The sequence below is a fragment of the Pinus tabuliformis genome, chromosome 7 (assembly GCF_031772625.1).
Source record: "Pinus tabuliformis cultivar Carrire ecotype Pingquan chromosome 7, CPIR1, whole genome shotgun sequence".
Classification (NCBI taxonomy): domain Eukaryota; kingdom Viridiplantae; phylum Streptophyta; class Pinopsida; order Pinales; family Pinaceae; genus Pinus; species Pinus tabuliformis.
In genome coordinates this window covers 1,296,459,455-1,296,480,950 of record NC_142293.1, presented here as the reverse complement: position 1 = coordinate 1,296,480,950, position 21,496 = coordinate 1,296,459,455, and the positions used below count along the sequence as shown (strand labels likewise).

The 21,496-nt window shown below is 32.0% G+C and overlaps 1 pseudogene; it reads left to right on the top strand.

The window, feature by feature from the left end:
* The window catches only part of LOC149252256 (cytochrome P450 750A1 pseudogene), a 69,323-nt pseudogene extending 48,136 nt beyond the window's left edge, over positions 1 to 21,187 (top strand).
* Positions 21,188 to 21,496: the final 309 nt, after the last annotated feature.

Here is a 21,496-nt window from a genome sequence, read left to right as displayed (position 1 = left end):
AACTCTAGATGAACGATGGGGCATCAACCAATAACCATCATCTCCCACCTTAGTGCAAGTCATCTCTCACCTCATAATGGCGATGCAAGAAATTTCATGGAGTAATATTTTGATGATGTCAATCTATGGTATAATGGGATAATATTATGTTTAGAGAGGATTATTTTAAATTTAAAGCTCCAAACACAAGGTAATCCTAGCAACTCTTACTACTGTAAAATCTAAACACCCGATACTCTATTTTAGTCATTGCATGCTGTTCCAAATAGGATAAATGTTTTTAGAAATAAGTGTCCCACTTTGAAATTTGTCCTCATTGTTTAATTCTTTTAAGTTCTCATCTTACTAGCCAACAAGAAAGGCGGTTGAAAACAGTCTGTTGTACCCACCATTACTTTTTTTTTAATTTCAAAGTCTCCCTATCTATTAGAAACTGTGAACAAAACCTGCCCACCAACTCCCAATCAGCAGTAGTGCAAAATGACATTGTAAAGTAAAATTATGCATGCACCTTTTTCCATTCAAATCTCTTCGCTATTGAAAACGACATAGGTTAAAGAGTTCCTTTTTAATTCTTTAAATGAACAACACGAATAAGTAACAGATCCAACCATTGATTCTGCAACAATGATTGGTCTACAGGTTTTGTGTGGGAATAAATAGGCGTTGTTCCCCACAATCAAAGCCATATATATATATATATATATATATATATATATATATATATATATATATATATATATATATATATCCACCAATAACAAAGAAAACCCCAAAAAATATAGTTACTACTAAAACCAGACAGGATCGATGTTTTCTTTTACTTCCTTGCCTAGCACTGGATGGACACCAAGCCATACGTACGTATGATCCCAATAGAAGGTTGATGTTTCTGGAATCCTTTAAACAATTTATTTTAAATACATTTTCTACCAACTGGCTTATGTTCATGTTGATTGTCTTTTGATATAATCACTAGGTTCAACCACCAAAAAGATTGAACTAACAACAAACCAATGTGTGTGTTTTGATACATATCATTATAGGATGGCTTCTTTTAAAAGCTCAGCGTGAGTGTTTTGATACATCTTATTATAATTTTAAAAATTTACTTCTATTCAAGATGTAATTAAATCCCCTGCTCATTCTTTTTGTATTCTCTAGGACTATACAGCTAAGCTATCCGATTTTGGGTTTGAATATCTGAGGTATTTTGCCTCGCCAATGATCTTTGTTAGTTACTTTGGATAAGAGCAAGAAAAAACCAAAGAAGAATTTATTGTGGAACAACACGCTTAACAATTCAGAGAGCATAACCGTCCATGCAATCGTATCAGTAAATGGAGTGAATGAGACATGTTTGTGGGTTGTTGCTAATACATAATAGAAAATTCGATGACATGGTTAATGTATGATGAAATTTGTTAGTATCCCAAGTCAAGGACTTCGAATAGTTGCTCCATAGGCTACAACAACTGGATATCTGATTGGAAAAGTTCTTTACTTTGCAGACCTAGTCAGCAAGAATGAAAATTTTTGTTGCACACATAAGAATAATCCCATGGGATTGATGCATTAATCAAATCAGAGATGAAGATGCCAAAGCTAAAAATTTGCTACAATTTATATCCTTGGTAGGCGTTTTTCATGCTAATGTGGTTAGAACAATAATACCGCTATCTAATTGAAATTTTAACCTCTTGAGTCCCAAATCCCTTGGATCTTATTCTCAGGAAAGCTATGCCTTGGATACAATGATTGATCTCCAGATTTACTATGAATATCCTAACAAGTGGCCAAGAACTAGTTTAGACTAAGTTAATTTAATCTTAATTGCAGTCTCTTGGAAGCCATTTCTTTCAGCTCAGCTGCAACTATCAACTCTTGCTTCACTCTTAATAAAACTCATTTAGTGTAGTCTAAAGCATATTTTATGTGTTCATTGTGTGCATTCTCTTCAATCAGTTCCAATTGCCCTTTCCTCTTAACAGATTTGAGTTTGTTGTAATTTGTTTAGCTCTTAAATATTGATTTTTGTCATATGTTTGCATTATGGAGATTAGTTGATACTTAGTATCACTTCAATTTTTTATGATCTTATAGCAGAGAAGGATCCTGTGAATTTAGTTGAACCTTTATATTTGTGGGTGGTCTTGAAATGTCAGTCTTTTGGTGGTATTTTGTGTTAAAATGTTTCTTGCCACAAATAACATAATGTGAATAGTTATTCATAAGACTAATGTAGCACCATTTTGTTCTTAATCAGGTTTATCATCCAAACATCAATTCCAATGGTAGCATCTATTTGGATATCCTCAAGGAACAGTGGAGTCCTGCACTGACAATCTCAAAGGTGATTTTGTCAATTTTCTCTCTTTTGACTGACCCAAATCCTGATGATCCTCTTATTCCTAAAATTTCTCATATATACAAGAGTCAAAGGTCTCATTATGAGGAGACAACAAGAGCATGGATTCAAAATTATGCCATGAATTGATTCCACTCTTGTCATATCAAAGCCAAGGAAGAATTTGCAGTTCATGAAAACTTGGTTTTGCCTGTATCAAGTTTGAATCTTCCTCAAGTTAGGAAGATATGAAAATTATTGTTGATTCTATAATATTGAGAATTATGGTGATCTATTAATCTCATATGATATAAATGAATGTGGTGTCTATCTGTACATTTAAAAGTGGAATTTGGTGCTTGATTCATAATTAACAATGGATTTTGGTTTGTTTCAAGTAGTGAGGATTTCCATCCTCTCTTAGTTTATTGCAAGAATGTTATTATGGTTTCTATTTATTTAAATAATGTTATGTAATTTCTTGCGAAAGAACTTTTATTAAGTGTGTCTTCTAGGTGCTATTAGATAAGCTTTTATTGATGCAACCTTCTTGTGAGTTTCCTCTATTTTCCACAGAGTAGTTTCATGGTCTAAGATTAGCATCTCGATGTATGGTTGGATGTTTATATCTCATACATCTAATTCGTCTGATCTAGTTTTGGAATTTCAGTGTCCTCTAGGATTTAGGAATGTAGTAAGATAAATGTAGCTAATCCACCTTACATCATGGTTGAATATTTATAGCTCATAAATCAACTTTGTCTAGTCTGGTGTTTCAATACATTTGGGTGAAGGCTCAAGTGATAGGTTCATGTTGTGACTTCTGTTTACATTAGGGATGATTGTATACTTGGTTGGATCAATGTCACATTTATGACCTATTTTGACAATAGGGATGATTGTACACCTGGTTGGATTATAGTGGCATTTGTGACCTTATTCTAACACTAGGGATGCTTGTGTTTGTTACTTTGTGTTTAGTCTCATGTTCAGGGAATTTTAAAGGGATGAAATATCTAGTCCAAATATTTGGTCCCCCAACAACATAATCACATAAATATAAGAATTTTTCCTCCATCTATTTCTTTGTCTTTCAAGACATAGATTGTTCATCAATTTTCGTTCATTAATTACTTTCTTATTTATTAATTTGGAACAAAAATGAGGTTCTCCTTCCACACACTTGCATATGTATTCACTTACATTCTAATTGGGTAGGTTGGGTTGGGAATGAATGCCAAGATAATGGGAGGCGACCTCGACTCCTCAACTAAGATGGTGAAGTGTTGTTTGCCCTAAAAGGTCAACCCTCTATTTGCTTGTTGGAAGGGTTAGGGAAATTTATATTTTTTGGGTCATTGAATATGACCTATTCCGCAACAAGAATAAGTTGCAAGATTTCTCTAGATTACCCTATTATTCATGTTTCTACTGTCATGGTTATTATGTTTTTTTTTTTGGTTCATAGATCGTGCTTTTTAAATATATTATTGTATATAGATTCAATATTATTGTATTGTTTTATGTATGTCTATTGTTCTCTGGTATCCATTTTTAAATTAGATGTTATGCTCACTGATTAAATTTTTCAAGGGCATATTTTCTAATCAATCAATATTATGTTGTGGAATTAACAACTTCTTGAGGGTTGTTTGCATACTGAATAGTTAATAAGTGGTTAGTGTGGAACCTCCTAAGCCATGTTGAGAACATGAGTGCCTATAATCATGAAGTGTGCTTGAGTCTTAAGTTAGGGCTGCTCAATTTCGAAACAATGACAATGTGGAAAATTTCCATTGCTAGTTTTAGATGTTCTACTCACTGATTGAATTTTTGGAGGGCCTACTATGTTACTTTAACCAATGTTTTGTTTTGTTTTATAGTAATATTTTGTTTTTAGTGCATTGATTGACTTTGAGATCATCGATGCATACAATCATGGAGATATGTTTCAACATTAAGTTTGGCTAGCTCATTTCCAGGAGGACGGTTTGGGCAATGTTCATTAAACATCCACAAGATAGACATTAGAGAATGATTTTCTAAGTGAAATTTGTCCTCAACCAAGTAAGATAGATATTACCATTCGTTATGACAAACAAGAATTTTTATGGCCATGAGACAATTATTTGGGAAACTCAGGCATTCACAATATCAAACTATTACCAAACTCACACATTCATGTTAAAATTGTTCTTGACTTCAAAAGGAATAATTGATTCTGTTGTTTTAGCCTATTAAAAAGGTACTCGATACAGGCATCTTACCAAAACTATGCTCAACTACCTTCTAACCAATGTCAAAAAATGATCACATAAATCTAAGAATTTGTCCTCCATCTCTTTCACTGACTTTCAAGACAAAGATTTTTCATCCAATTCCATTCACTAATTTATTTCTTATTTATTAATTTGGAGAAAAAACGAGGTTCTCCTTCCACACACTTGCATACATATTCACTTATATTCTAACCAGGTAGGCTGGGTTGGGAATGAATACCAAGATAATAGGAGGCGACCTCGACTCCTCAACTGAGATGGTGAAGTGTTGGCCCTAAAAGGTCAACCCTTCATTGGTTGTTGGAAGGGTTGGGGACATTTATAATTTTTGGGTCATTGAATGTGAGATATTCTGCAATAAGAATAAGTTGCAAGCTTTTTCTAGATTACCATGTTATTCATGTTTCTATTGTCATGGTTATTATGAAATTAAAAAATTCTTGGTTTATAGATCGTGCTTTTTAAATATATTATTGTATATAGATTCAATATTATTGTATTGTTTCATGTCTGTCTGTTGTTCTCTGGTATCCATTCTGAAATTAGATGTTCTGCTCACTGATTAAATTTTTCAAGGGCCTATTTTTTTAATCAATCAATATTGTGTTGTGGAATTAACAATATCTTGAGGGTTGTTTGCATACCAAATAGTTTAATAGTGGTATGTCGTTCCTCTATTTTTTTTTTGCCTCATCATATCCTCTTTTTCCTCTTCATTTTTCCCTTCTCCGTATCCTTCTCTCCGCATTCATTTCACGATGACCGACAATCTCTCTTGGATTTTAGGAATCAAATAACGAGTGATCCATTGTAGAGGAATATGCAATGTTTTGATGGAAAACCCTGAAATGGGTCCACGTCTCAAAGCAAAGGCTGAAGTAAAATATTCAATATTAATTCAAGAGTGGAAGTCAAATACTAAAACTTTATATTTAATCTCCATAGAATATTTATTTTAAATTATTTTTTATATGTCACAATTCTTCTCGAATTTATATCTTTGGAAATTTCTTTTGCAAAATTTAATAAAATTGCTAATTATAATTTCTAGATGACTTAAAACATGTTTAAGTATAGTTATGTATTTGAGCCGAAGACATCGGGTTTTAAGCCTAGTAATACACGGAAAGATCATTTTTCAGAATGTGAATAATTAAATATCACAATAGCTATTTATCTAGTAATAGACAAATTACATTAAGATAACTAGAATTCAAAGTCTCTAATGTATTAATTGTAGTTTCTTGATCACTTTACATGTTTTAAGTATGGTAATGTATTTGAACCGGAGAAATCATGTTAATGGTAATATACGGAAATATCATTTTTTCTCTGAATGTAGATTAATGTGTAAAGAGTTAATGGAAGAATATTAGATAACTTTACATAAATAAATATATAACTTTGTTTATGTACAAAATTTCTAAGATAAAATAGGTATACATTGAAAATGAGAAATTAATTAATAATTATCATGAGAAGAAATAAAATGTATTACTTAATAAATAATATGTTTTATTATAAAATATAATATGTATTAATTAAAATTATTTTAACAAATTATAATGTTTTGGTTTTTTAATTTAAAAACTTGATAATAATTTTTGTTTGATCAAATTATTATTTATATTATTTAAAATATATTTTACAATTCAAATTTTTAATTTTAATTTTTTTTTTAATTTTAGATATAATTAATTAAAAATATTTGTATTTATAATTAATTAAAAATATTAGTATTTCTATATATTACATTTTAAATAAAATTGATTCATATTTTGTAGGTAATTTGGACCAGAGGAGATATACTTTAGGTTATGTTTTTATTTTTGTAAGCGAATCTATTAGTTGGGTGTGAGAGCTTCAAGAAACATATGTTATATTTGTGATAGTCATAGTGTAGGTGTATTGATATTGGACATCATTTTGTAACAAGAGTTATTGATGGAGATGTGTATATCTTAAAATGTTCCACACTCAAGAAAAATTGTAGACATGTCTACAAATCCAATGTTGTTGTAGAAGTTGTGGTGGTGTTCGATTTATTATCACAATCACCCACACCATAAAGATGACAAAATGTTGTAGGAATACGTTATATACCTGCACATCAATCCCAAAACAAAACAAACACATGACATTTTTTGTTTTTCTTAATTGTTATTATTATTTTTTAATAATCACATCCAACCAACCTTGGTATATTAGTCTAGTCAACCAATTTAATGAACCAAAAATTCAAAATTATAATTGTATATATATATTCAATTGGGGTTATCTCAAGTGGTTGGGTAGAATGACAATAATTTTCCCACTCATCTTAAAATCCCTACAAGTGACATGATGAGCTATAATTCCTTTGGTAAATATTGTTGTATTGGTTTTGAGCCTTTTGAACTTTTAAGTGAGTTCACATGTGGGCTAGCTTGGTACTAGCAATCTCACTCTAAACTGGTACTAGCAACCTCACTCTAACTCTTGGGATCATAGAGAGGTTGATGTATTTCCTCACACACACATCCTAAAAATATTTTTAATAATTAAAAACACCATAATCTACTTGTTATAGCTTTAAAAACACATTTTAAACAGCTAAAAATCATGATCTAACCAAACAATTATTTTAGTGAAAAGCTCCAAAGCCTAGAATAGTTAGACAAAACCATTAAAAAATATTAGGACATTTACAAGATTTAAAATAATTTATCTTAATCAATTTATTTTAACAACTAATTAATCATTATAATCCCATCTTAATCAAGTAATTTTGATGACTAGTCAATTGATATAATCACTACATGGGAGGGATTAATAAATATACAATGCATTGAATTTTATAATTATCTTTACCTTTGATGTTTCATTAATTTTTGAATTTCATTAACTTTAATTTATTTTTCTAATTATTATAAAAATAAATGTGAAAATATGTAAATATTCGCAATCATAGTCATAATATAGTGTAAACTATTTATTAATTAATTTTCATGCTAAAAGAGCCAAAGAAAAAACAAGGTTTAAGAGACATCACTCAACTGTGGACCATCTTGTTACACTTAAGATGATTTTTGAGGAATGATGCAACAATAAACCTAAGCTCTTCTATTGTTTTCTTAAATTTAAAAATATTTTGACACCATTCCTAGAACAATTCTATGGAAAAGGCCAAAAGGTTGTATGAGAATGTTATATCCAAGATTAAGATCACTAAGGGTGAGCCAAAATAAATTGATTGCAATATCAGATTCAAGCAAGGGTGTCCCTCATCCCCTTCTCTTTTTGGCATATACATTTATAGGCTAGAAGAGTGTTTGGAGGAGGGAGGCTGTGTTGGCTCCACACTCACTTGTATAGTCATAAATATTCTACTTTATGGTATAATATTTCTCTTTTGGAAAGGATCCGTTATGATATTAACAACCAAATAAGAACCCTCCATGATTTCTACTCAAAGATGTGTATGATTGTTAATATTGAAAAAAAATAAAGTGTTGATAATTTAATCCAAAAATATTACCTATGATACTTTCATTTATGATAACCACTACCTGGAGGAAGTTCATTCATGCAAATATCTAGGAATCAACATCCATCATGAGCTCAATTGAAATTATAACATTGATAAAATGATAATTGGAGGTTGGAAAGTTTACTGTGGGCTTGAAAACAATTGTAAGTTGGTAGATATTTGGATATAGGTAAAAAGCTCCTCTTTGAGGTTCTCTTAAATCCTATTATTTTACATGGATTTGATGTGTGACTACATCCTTAGATTATTAGAGGAAGACTGATCAGATTCAAAAGTAGCTTATAGCCTTGAATACCAAGATTAAAGGAAATACTCAATATTCTATCCTCCTGATTGAAGTCATCCCTTCCCCCATCGAAAGCATGGAAATTACTAGGTACCTCATGGAAAGTAAGAATTTATGCAACATGGAAGTGAAGAGATTTCCTAAAATTAATTATAATTCTAGTAAAAACCTCTGCCTTCCACTCAAGTGAGGATGACATAAAGATGCCCAAGCCTGGCTAGTGCATCCAGGGATAAACAAGGATATTGATTTGTAGAATAAGGATAATATTAAAGATATTATTAATTCCACATTTAATCTAAATTTGTGGGGAAATAAGGAGTTAGAGGGAAACATAAAGTAATATATTATTAGGAGGTGATCAACCTCAATATCGAAAACCAAAATTATCTTTCTGTCTTAACTAGTGTTAAGAAAAAAATGAGCATTCCTAAAATTAGAACTAATTCTCATGAGCTTCATAATAAAATTGGGAGTTGGTAAATTCCCAAAACACATTGGGATGAAAGAGTCTATCACCTATGCGATGCCAAGAGCATTGAAGATGAAAATCACTTTCTCTTAAATTGTCTTTTTTTATACTCACATTTGATATAATTTTCAAAATATTTTCCTTGATACTAACCTTCTTGACCTTTTAACTTAGCAAAAATTTGGTGACCTAGGAACACTTATCTCACTTATTTTCAAGTACAAAAAGAAAATGTTAAATAATTCTAATTAACCTCTTACCTTCTTAAAATTTAGTATACCATATAGGTATTTTTGGATGTTAATGATCACCGTCATCATCATTAGAAGTTTGATTATGTTTGACACCCAATCCTCTATGTGTTGGTGTGGAATGTGAACAACCACCGAAGTCTAAGAGACCTCGGAATATGGAATGCAACGGTCACTCCAATGTACTGTACATGTATATCATGTCAATAATATATGCAATATAATGTCTATCATTTATGACTGTTTACATTCCATGTGAGTTTAACATGGTATCAGAGCATAGGTTAGGCCTCAACATTTTCAGAACTTGTCAGTGTTGCATTCTTTCCAAAATTTGTGTGCCATTTCTCTATTTGGTCAGTCAACTATAGAAATAACATTACTCTGCTCCACCTGGGCGCTCCTCTAGTCTGAAACCTGACCCATCTGCCTTCTCCCCAGCCTGTGCGTTACATCCCATCTCTACACACCGTTCACAATATTTTTTAGAATGGTAACACACTGAGAAACTAGAGTGCAAGTGGTAACTCTGATTCCAGTATGCGTAATTCATCTAAGGGAGGAATTTATCATCTTCTTCTTGGCCCGAGTACTTCCTAAGAGCCGAGAGAGGATATTATGTCCTGCCATTTATTGCCTTGGCTTTCTGTCTCAATCTGGAATAATTGTATGGTAATTCCAAGTTCGTGCCTCTGGTGTATATTCTCTGAGAGTTTATTTGAAGTTCGAGCGTGCATTTTTGTGTGTTTATCATCGCGTTATATACATATAAGGCTGCCCACACACCTTCTGCCTTTGATAAGTTATTCGAGCACTTTGTATCTTCTGTCTGTGTAACGCCATTGCCTCTTGTCACCAAAACATGCTTGTTGAAGCCTTGACCTTGAATTGAATACAATGTGAAGTTGTGGAGCATATTATCTATGCAGTGAATGGTAATAATTGTGTGACCAAACAGACTGCTGGGTGCTTCCATAGAAGCTCGGAGCTGGTGGAGGGATTTTGTGTCAGATTTTGTTGTCCATAAATTTTATTATTTGTTGGCGCATGATCAACTCTGAGAGTGTTCCTATTTTATGTCGATGCGAACAAGCTATGGGTGGAATAAAACATAGCGCAAACACTTTGTCTGAAGACTGCTACCACTAAAGGTAGGCATTTGGGTCCAGTTATTCTTGGAAACAATTATATGTTGAACTATATGTTGAACCAACCCGTGGCATCCCTGAACCAAGAGCGACATGGATTTTTCTCTCCACTACGCAGTGGAAGGTAACAGACAGTTTGTTAGTCGATTGAGGGCATGGAACATAGTGGAGGGAAGTTGAAATGTCTTTCCTCGATGAAGAATACACAACGACAAATCTGTCATGTGTAGAGAATGCCTATAATGATAGAGTGGGCACAAATTCGGGATTGAGCCATTACATTCATACTCAAGAGGTAAATTGTCTTTTTCAAAATCTTTACACTGTATTTGACTGAATTTCACAATAGAGATATTGCAAATTTAGGTGTTGGTAAAGTAACGAATCTGATAAGAGGCAGAAGAAAGGAACATGGAGCGTAGATTTTACAGACTCCTGAGAGTGTCGAGGTCTAAGTGTAGAGCCCAGGAGGATATGATTAACTACTCACTATGGTAGCTGAGAATATGTTCTCTCTGCTCTTCCATATCATGGAGCACAAAATCCGCTTTCAGATCATACGCTACCCTCTTCGCCTACCCATTCAAACTCTCCAACTCTACATAAAATTTATATGTTTCTGGTCACAATCTTTCTCCGACAAAGAAAGGATAAACCTTGTTGTTGACCTCAATCCAGCCGCATCCTGTAACCTTTCTCACTCCCCTGTCTTCCATCATTTTTCTCACTTTTTCCATGTCCTCCCATCTGCCGGTGGCTGCATAAATGTTTGACCGAAGCACATAATGTGAAAAATTCATAGGGTACAATTCTATAAGGTTTTTTGTTGCGTGTTCTCCTAACTTCATATTTGTATAGACTCTACAGGCAGCAAGCAGAGATACCCATATACCAACATTGGGCTTAACTGGCATTTTATCAATAAAGCTTTGTGCCTCCTCAAGTTGCCCAACACAACTAAGAAGGTCAACCATGTAGCAATAATGCTCCAATGTAGGGGAAATTCCATAATCTCGATTCATGCAACGAAAGTATTGCCAGCCATCATCCACTAGACTCACATGGCAGCATGCAGATAGAACTCGAGTGAAAGTAACATTGTTTTTATTCATTACAGCTAGAAGGTTTCTTTTTCTCAGCTTGAATTGTTTGGAAAATGGCTAAAATTAATGATACAATAGAATTATTGAATACCCTCATTCATTCCACTATTCATGATATGGTAAAAATTAGCAAATCCAGTCTTGTCGATATTCAAATATGTCTACAAGATGCACAGGAAATGATCGAGTTTCTGCAACTTGAATCTAAATTCCAACGAGATGAGTTACAACAACATAAGCATCATGACACCCATCAGCAGCCAACAAGTGATCAAATCAATAACATTGAGACAGACTCCCATCAGTGACAAGAAATGGCAGATACAGTACCCATTTCAGGAGCAGATGTGCAGAAAGATGCAGAGGTTCAGTCTGCACTTCCCAAGCCAATCATCAGACCTTGGGAAGATCTTGTCCATAACAAACACAAAACCAGCCTTGGATATGAAAATGATGTTTCCTTTCATATTCAAGATTACTTAAAGCCCATCCAGTTTCAGAGTGCTGGATTTCTTCATGACAATTCAACTTCAGTTGTTCCAGATTTTGCTCCTCTTCCACAACGACAACAACAAATTGTGAAATGCCAACATTGTGAAAGAGTTGACCATATGAAAGATCACTGTTTTGATCTTCATCCATGCAAGCACTATCATAAAACCAATCATTCTTCAAATAGACGCTTCGAAAACAACCCTCCTGCAAGAGCAAAGATTCATCCTGGATGAATCGCTTCTTGGCAATGGCTTTCAACAACCAAGAAGATATATTTCAGTCATATGTCAGAACTTGTTCTAGAGTATTGAACAATCTTACCGTTGGGTTTTCTCCATCATCCAGGTAAAATTTTAAGAACCCCCCCTAAATTTACATGTATAATAAATGGGCGAATCTCCATGGTATATAGGAAAAATGGAAGGCGATTTTATCAATAATATGCTATGTATATATAATTTTTTGGCGAATCTCTCACCAGGCATGGCGAATCACTCGTGCCATTCACAAAAAGCATGAGAAAAAACCTAATACTATATATAAAACCAAGAAAAATTCAAATTCATCACTTCTAGGGACCTCGTAACCGCCCTGCCAATACACAAGTATGTTCCTATTTGCAATTAGAAAAATTACCCAAATTACAATCTGTTTACTCCAGCATATGTTGGAAAGTTATAGAAGGATGACTAGTGCAATCAATCCATTCCTTTTAGCCCTGGATTTGTTTCAGTTTAAAATAGAAGTATACAAATATACTTGTCCAGTGTCTATGCTTTAACCATTCACCTTAAGATGTTTTTACAATATAATTTCCTAAGTCTATTTAATATCTTCATTATCATAAAAACCAACCTATATCCATCTTAACTCCACATATACCACTCTTAGGGGGATGAAATCTATTCATCCCTCTGAGCACTTGGTAGACCCAGAATTAAGATGGATCTAAGATGATAGAATTTCCCCTTTAAATAGTCTATGCTCACATGAATACCATGGTATTACCATGGGTCAATACCATGGGTTATCATAAACCTAGAGCTTAAAAATTACTATTAGTAATTTATAAAATTGAATAAAATTAATAGTTGATTTTTATTTTATTTTTTATTTTAACCAAGCTAAAATGTCTAACATACATTAAATTACAACATCCATTTTTACTCTTGATCGGATCAAATATTTTTTCACTCTATGCTAGTTTGCATATCACGATATTTGATACCTCTCGGGGGTTAGTAGATCCAGAGTAAAGATGGATCTATGCTGGTTTAATTCCCCCATTTAAATAGGCTACATTCTAGTTGAATACCAATTCCCCCATTTAAATAGGCTACATTCTAGGTGAATACCATGGGTCAATACCATGTGCCATTTTGGTGAATACCATGGGTCAATACCATGTGCCATTTTTATTTTTATTAATACTAATATTAGGGTTAATAATGTTTTTTTGCATGGTATTAAAAACAATCTAGTCCATGGTATTTGTCCCATAGTATTTTTCCCATAGGTTTCACCTAAATATAACGCATTTTTTGAGTGTTCGTAAATATAAGGTGACTTATGGAGTAAATATAAAAAACTTTTTATTTGTTTACCATACCTCTGGTTAATTTATATTTTTATTAATTTACCATACCTCTTTTACAAATATGGTATTTGGCCCATAGGATTCACTTAAATAAAACCTCTTTCTTGAGCCTTCATAAATAGAACGAGGGTTATGGACTAAATATAAAAAGTGGTTTTATTTATTTACCATGCATTTAGTTTATTTATATTTTTATTTATTTACCATACCTCCACTTTACTTATATTTTTATTTGTTTACACCCTTGCATGTATATAAGGTGACTTAAGGAGTAAATATAAAAAATGTTTTATTTATTTACCATACCTCTCATTTATTTATATTTTTATTAATTTACCATACCTCTTTTATAAATATGGTATTTGGGCCTTTGGCCCATAGGATTCACTTAAATAAAACCTATTCTTGAAAATGGGCGAATGGAAGGTTGTAACTCCTAATTTCAAGGGCTAAATTTACCTTTTTTACCCTCTCCCTTAAAATAAGGTGGGCTATTTGAGGTGATTTGTAAAAATGTACTATGATACAAAATATTCGCCCACTAAAAATTTAAAACCCCTTAATTTCGCCCAAAGGGCGAACATTCGCCCCTAAAATTTTCTATGCCATCATCTCACCTTGTATCTGATAGGGGGGAAGTGATGGTTATCTACAAGCTTCAAAGCCACATCAAGCGAGCCTGAACCACAACTTGCCATACCAGATTCAGAGTTGTAGCCAGAGACAAAGATGCCCTTGAGCATGCCTTCAGTTGGTGATGCCTCTTCAAAGAATTGGGGACACTTCCTCTAGCAGAAGACTTCAACTTCTTTCTAGTTTTGGAAGAGTTCCAAGAATTGCATTAAGCATTCCAGAGTTGTTGGTCATCCTTAAACCATCACAGGTTGAGACCTCCCTTTTTAGGTTGAGGTTCTCCCTTTTTATGCGGGGTGAGACCTCCGTTTCAAGGTTGAAGGTTTCCCTCTTCAAAATATGAGGAGTATTTCCTGTAGCAGAAGACCTTAGTTTCTTGCCAGACTTGAAGAGTTCCGTGAATTGCACTAAGAGTTCCAGTGTTGGTGGTCATCCTTAAACCAACCCCTTATAGCAATATTTCAGAGAGCATATTCAGTCTCGTGTTGCCATACATTTTTGCACATTTTGTATTACAACTCTCTTCTTGGACTCATATATACCCCTTCGGATTAAGAGGGGGAATGTTGGACACCTAATCCTCTATGATTTGGTGTGGAATGTGAGCAACCATTGGAGTCCAAGAGACCTTGGAATATGGAATCCAACAGTCACTCCAATGTACTATAAATGTATATCATGTCATTAATATATGCAATCTAATGTCTATCATTTATGACTCTTTACATTCCATGTGAGTTTAACGGATTCCTTCATAATGAGCCAGGAGTATACTGGCAATGAATATGGCCATTGTGTTTACTTCAAAATTTTGAATGGTATATTCATTATCTTGGTCTATATATTGAAAATATGTTTTTTGCAATAAAAAAGATGGATTATATAGCATGTTGAAGGCTCATATAGTTAAGACCTTTGATACAAAGGATATAATAATAACAAAACGAATCTTAAACATAGAAATACATAGAGACAAGCAAAATTATAAACTTGAGTTTTCACAATAAAACTATAACAAAAAAATACTTATAAAATTTAAAATAAATAATATTAAACTTATAAATTTCTTTTTAGCTTTTCATTTTAAGCTTTCTTTAGTTTTATGTCCTACTAATGAGGAAGAAGAAAATTATATGTCGCATGTACCATAAAAGCTAATGTAGTAACAAATTGATGTATGCGATAATATATATAAAAAGATATTTTATATTAAGTGGGTGTTGCTTGGAAAATATAGAAAGAAAACATTGAAATGAAGTGTAACAAGATATTTGGTATCTTAGAGAAATAAGAAATTACGAGGGACATCACAAAACGTATAATTTTTCAACTATATTGATAGAAATATAGACACGATAAGATTTGCCAGAAATGTAAAATAGGGTGTAATCATTTTCGCTTCCTGCCAAAACGATGTTCGTCAGTTTCCCATATTTTGATCTCTTCTCCAAGGCAGCCAGCGACGTGGGCAGAGTATTATTTTGGACTGTTCGTGCATTATGAGTTTGGCCTCCTTTTGCATCGTTACATCGCTTTGGTTGGTACTAGAGATAATGATCGGTGGATGCAGGGTCTCCATATGATAAAATCAATGGGTCGAGTACGCAAAGTGAAGTTTGTGTTGCACTCCGAGCTGTTTTAGATTTTTGATTATTTATTTCTTTTTCACGCATAGCATATAATATCGAAAGTTTTTCAAAAAATAGAAAGATTTATATTACAGAAGGATTAAAATTTTTAGGCCTAAGTTTTTTTAAAATGTTTTTTTTTTTTTTTTTTATTGTTTAAATTTTATTTTTGAATGCTAAATAAAACATAATTTAATCATATATTTTTTTAGAATATAATTTTTAATATTTTTTTGAAAGGGGTAATGACACATCTTTTTATACTAGGTTGTAGAATGAGTCTCTAAACTTAATAAAGAAGATGTGATTATTTAATAATAAAAATTGACACAAAATTTCAAAAAATATTAATAACAAAATAATATTTCAATTTCAACTATAATTTATTAATAAAAAAATGTAACTTTACAATATTTACTTTGTAGAAAAATATATAATTTAAATATATATATATATATATATAAATATAAATTTTAAAATTAATATTAAAAAGAAAATAACAAACATAATATGATTAAATCGGCCTGGAGTATGCCGTAAAACTGCTTCTGCTTGGCTAAGAGCTCGTCTTCCTCGGACGTAAGGAAACAGGTTAACGGCCCAAGACCCAGAGGCATCTGGCAGGAGTGAAAGCCTGCTCCCTTACGGACCACCAGCGGGTTATTACAGGTGGCGTGGTTTTCCTTGATAACAGTGATGAGTCAAACCGACATTCACGGATAGCAGCCAGAGATGGCTGTCCTCACTGTTGGTTTGACACCTGAGTTTGATAGGTTTTGCCACCTTCGGAAAAAAAAATAAAAATACTTTGATATCAATATTAATTAAAATAATTTAATATTATTTTTTCTTTTTCTGTAAATAAATAAATCTAACTTTTTAAAATAAAAATACATTATTTTATTAAAAAATATTAAAAAAACATAGAAATTTTAATTGGAAATGATATAGTTATGAAATATTATGTAAACACAAATCCCTATGAGTAGTTAGCAAAATCAGCAGAATATTTTTGAGCGGTACAAGAATTATGATTTTGGCTCAATGTATCGTAAATATTAAGCAGTATATGTTAAATTAATAATAATTGGCTTACTGTTTCTTCGTTTTATTTATTAGATGAATCGTTTATTGACTTACGGTATAGTGTTTACTATTTCTCTTAATGCATTGTTTTTATTGATATTATTTTAATGTAAAGATGTAACACATCCCTAATAAAATAATAATTGGCTTACTGTTTCTTCGTTTTATTTATTAGATGAATCGTTTATTGACTTACGGTATAGTGTTTACTATTTCTCTTAATGCATTGTTTTTATTGATATTATTTTAATGTAAAGATGTAACACATCCCTAAAGATATTAGGATGCAAGAGGAACCAATGGTTTCGCACCAGATGTGGAAAAGTCATTTATTAGATATCATACATTAATAACAAAAAAAATTAATGATTAAGTGATTTGTTTTATTGTAAATTTTAAATAGATTTTATTTTAGGTTGTAATTTGTTTCATAATGATAGCTTGTAAATTTAGTTATTAAACTAATTTTTTATTGGGTTGAAAATTACGTTTTATAAATTATTTTAAAGAAGATATATAACTTTTTAATTTCAACACAGATATGTTTATTATATTTCCTATGTTAAAAATTGAAAATCTCATAATATTTAACATATATTTAAATTAAATTTTAATTTAAAAATATTTATTATATTATAAATCTTTTTCACTTTTATTTAAATAAAAATATTTTAAATTTAATTTTAATAATCACCATCACTTGTTTTCAATCCTACGTTGCAAGATAGTATACTACTCTAATAAAAAAAAATATTGATTGGAGATGATAACGTTAGTTGATTTGGTTTCAGGTAAATTTTAAATAAATTTCATTTTTCACCTATCAAATAAATAGTTATAAAAGGTAATACGAGGTAATTTGCTTTTTATATATAATTTTAAAGAAGATTGGATTATATATTAATATTGAATTATTTTGTTTAAAAATATGGAAGAAAAACACAAAATGCATTTGATATGTAATATTTGAAAATACATTAATTACGTAAATATAATTTAATGTCAATTTATTATGTATCAATTGGGATATATTAAAAAAATAAACAAATTAGAATATATTAAAAAGAATAAAAAGAAACTTTCAATTTTTTTCTTGCGTTTTAAGGGATTTTATCTATCTTCATTGATAAAAGATCTAAAATTATGAAAAAGTAATAATGATTAAATGACTTTTTTAGAAAATTAAAACTAAATTTAATAATACATTTCATTATAGTTTTTCCTTTAATAATAAACATTTATCATATATTTTCCTTTTCTCTTAACCATATATGTTTATTATGTGGACAAATATATATTATATTGACAAATATATGTTTATTAAAAATAAGATTAAGAATATAAAAACATTAAAAATCAAGATTATTTTTTTTAATGACTAAATTTAAGAATATTTTTTTTTTTTAATTTCAATTATATATATATATATATATATATATATATATATATATATATATATATATATATATATATATATATTAATTTTCTAGCGTATTTCCTAGCTTGTTATAATTAATTAATAAAAAAAAATTAATAAAATTTCTCCCTTTTGGCTTAATGAGTAAAAATTTCTTGACTAAGGGTTGGTACAAAAATAAAATTATATTATTCCATATTTTTAATATTCACATTTATGTAATTCACTAGCATTTTTAACATACGATTACTGATATGTGTACCAAATAATTGTTCACATAAATGCAATAAGATTTAGATTTATGTTGACCATGAAAAAATTTCACAACTCTTTCATACTTAGCAATACATTTCATAATTTTTTAACTTTATTTTTTTCACACTTAGTTTTTTTATTACATGAAGATATAGGTTGTGTTGGCCCAACACTCAATAGTATTGTTGTAACCCTCTTTCTTTATGTTACTAATCTTTTTCTTTTGATTATGAGTCATTATGACTATTAAAACTGTCAAGACAAAATTCATGACAATTAAATCCTAAAAAATCACTTATGATACTTTCATATATTACAACAACTATTTGGAAAAAGTTCCACCATACAAATATCTTCGAATATATATCCATCATAAGCCCCATTAGCATTATCACAATGAGAAAATCAGAAAAAGATAAATGAAAGATAGAAAACTTATTATGGGCTAGAAAATAACTATAAGTTTGCATATTTTTAGGTATAGCATAAAAAAAAACTCTTCGTTGGGAATCTTATCACGAGTGTGAAGTTCAGGGTTGCAATATCTATAAAGATTCATGGAGGAAGATAGAGCATACCTTAAGGTAGTTTATAACCTAGATAGTCTTTCCCCATTGAAAGCATGGCTATGACTAGGTATCTTGTATATACGAAGAAGTTAAACATCATGGGAACGAAGAGGTTTCCTAAAATTGCTTTCAACTCTAGCCAAAATCCCCACTTTCAGCAAAGGGATGTATTTTCCTGGTTAGACCATTGCTAAATAAAGGAAGAGATAATTTCACAAAATAAAAATAATATTAAAATTATTATTACTTTAAAATTTTAGGAGAAATAATGAACATGTGAGAAGAAAAAAGAAAACTAAGATATGATAAGAAAGTATGATCAAACCCAATTTCAAAAATTAAAAAAACATTTTTTGCTTTGACTAATATTAAAAAGAAAATGAACATTATTAAAATAAGAACAAATTTTCATGAATTTCATGGTGAAATTGGAAAGTGATCAATTCCAAAAACACCATCAAATAAACCAGTCTATTAACTTTAATTTTCATACCCTAAGTGAAATTAATATAAAAAATAATTCTAGCATGAAAATAAAATATTGAAAAATTCTGAATAATCTAATATATCCAATAAAATAGACTTGTGCAAGGTTTGGAATTATTTGAAATTTATTTACCATTTGCTTCACGATTATTTCTGCGCTTAGGCTCTGTCCCTACCGTCGTCGTCTCTTCTTCTGAAATAGCCAAAGAGTTTCTCAAAACTCATGACTTGATTTTTGCCAGCCGACCTCCAACAGCCGCTGGGAGATTGATGTTTTTCAACTCTAAAGATGTGGTCTTCGCTCCTTATGGAGATCACTGGAGGCAAATGAGGAAAATATGCGTGTTAGAACTACTGACTGCCAAAAGAATTGAGTCCTTCAAGAGTGTGCGAGAGGAAGAGGTGTCTGCGATGATCCCTTCAATTTGGGAGGAGAGTGAGAAGGGAAAAATGGGCGTGAATGTGAGCAAGGCCGTCTCTACTCTCACCTCCAATATTGTTTGGCGAATACTGGCGGGGAGGAAATTTTCTGACGATGATTTGGGTGGCGATTTCAAAGGTTTCAAGGATTTGTTAGTAGACCTGATAACTGCGGTGGGAGCTTTTTCCATTGGAGACTTTATTCCCTATTTGGATTGGCTTGATTTGCAAGGTATCAAGCCGCGCATGAAGAAAATCCATAAAACATTCGATGAATTTGCGGAGAAAATAATAGACGACCACGTTGCTCATCGCATGGCCGCGACTTCCAATCACGTCAAAGATTTCGTGGATGTGCTGCTCGAGAAATCTGAGGCCGACTCCAAAATCACACGGGAAACTATCAAGGCTCTTGTGCTAGTGTGTCTCTACGCCCTCGGCCATTGTTTTATCATTTTTATCATCATTCTTTAATTGGATCTGTATTTGTTCAGGACATGATCAATCAATTTTTTTTGCATTAATTGGATCTGTATTTGTTCAGGACATGTTTGCGGGCCGGGTGGAGACAACGTCAACTACACTAGAATGGGCAATGAGTGAGCTGCTCAGACATCCACATGACATGAAGAGATTGCAGCAAGAAATCGAAGATGTAGTGGGCAAACATCGCCAAGTGATTGAATCCGACGTAGTGAGGATGAAATACCTCCACTGCGTAGTGAAAGAGACGCTAAGATTATACCCAGCGGTTCCGCTAGCCATTCCTCATGAATCTGTAGAGGCTGTTACAGCAGGCGGATACTCTATCCCTAGGAAAACAATGTTGATTGTGAATGTGTGGGCTATAGGAAGGGATGTCAATGTGTGGGGGGCAGATGCTTCCGAATTCAAGCCTGAGAGATTCATGAAGGACGAACATGTGAATTCAGCAGATCAATCAGACTTCCGTATGATTCCGTTTGGGGCAGGAAGGAGAGGATGCCCAGGGGCCCCCATGGCTATTCCCACCATCGAACTCGCAGTGGCTCAGCTGATGCACACTTTTAACTGGAGAGTTGAAGGTGATCCGTCGCGGCTTGATATGACGGAAGTTTGTGGGCTGACGATTCCAAGGCAAGTTCCGCTGTGTGCTTATCCAAGCTTGAGGGTAGGCTTTCCACTGAAGTCCAGCGATGAAGCGTAGGAAGAGGCTAGGTACCGTGGGGTTTTATGTACAGTGGCTTTCCTATTTTCCCTAATGGCTTTAATTTAGCTGCCAATGCTTTGGCTACATGTTATTGTAGTTTAGTTTATGGTATTCTAATATTCGTAGCAATGCTTTCGCTACATGCTCTTGTAATTTAGTTTATGGTAATTACGTAACGTTCATTATTATGCTGATTTCGGTACCTTGCCTTATCATTGGTGAGTGGGATTCTTGACATAGAAAATAGATTGTTAATCATATAACCAGAAATAAGCAACTTAGCTGAAAAAATAAATTTAACAATCA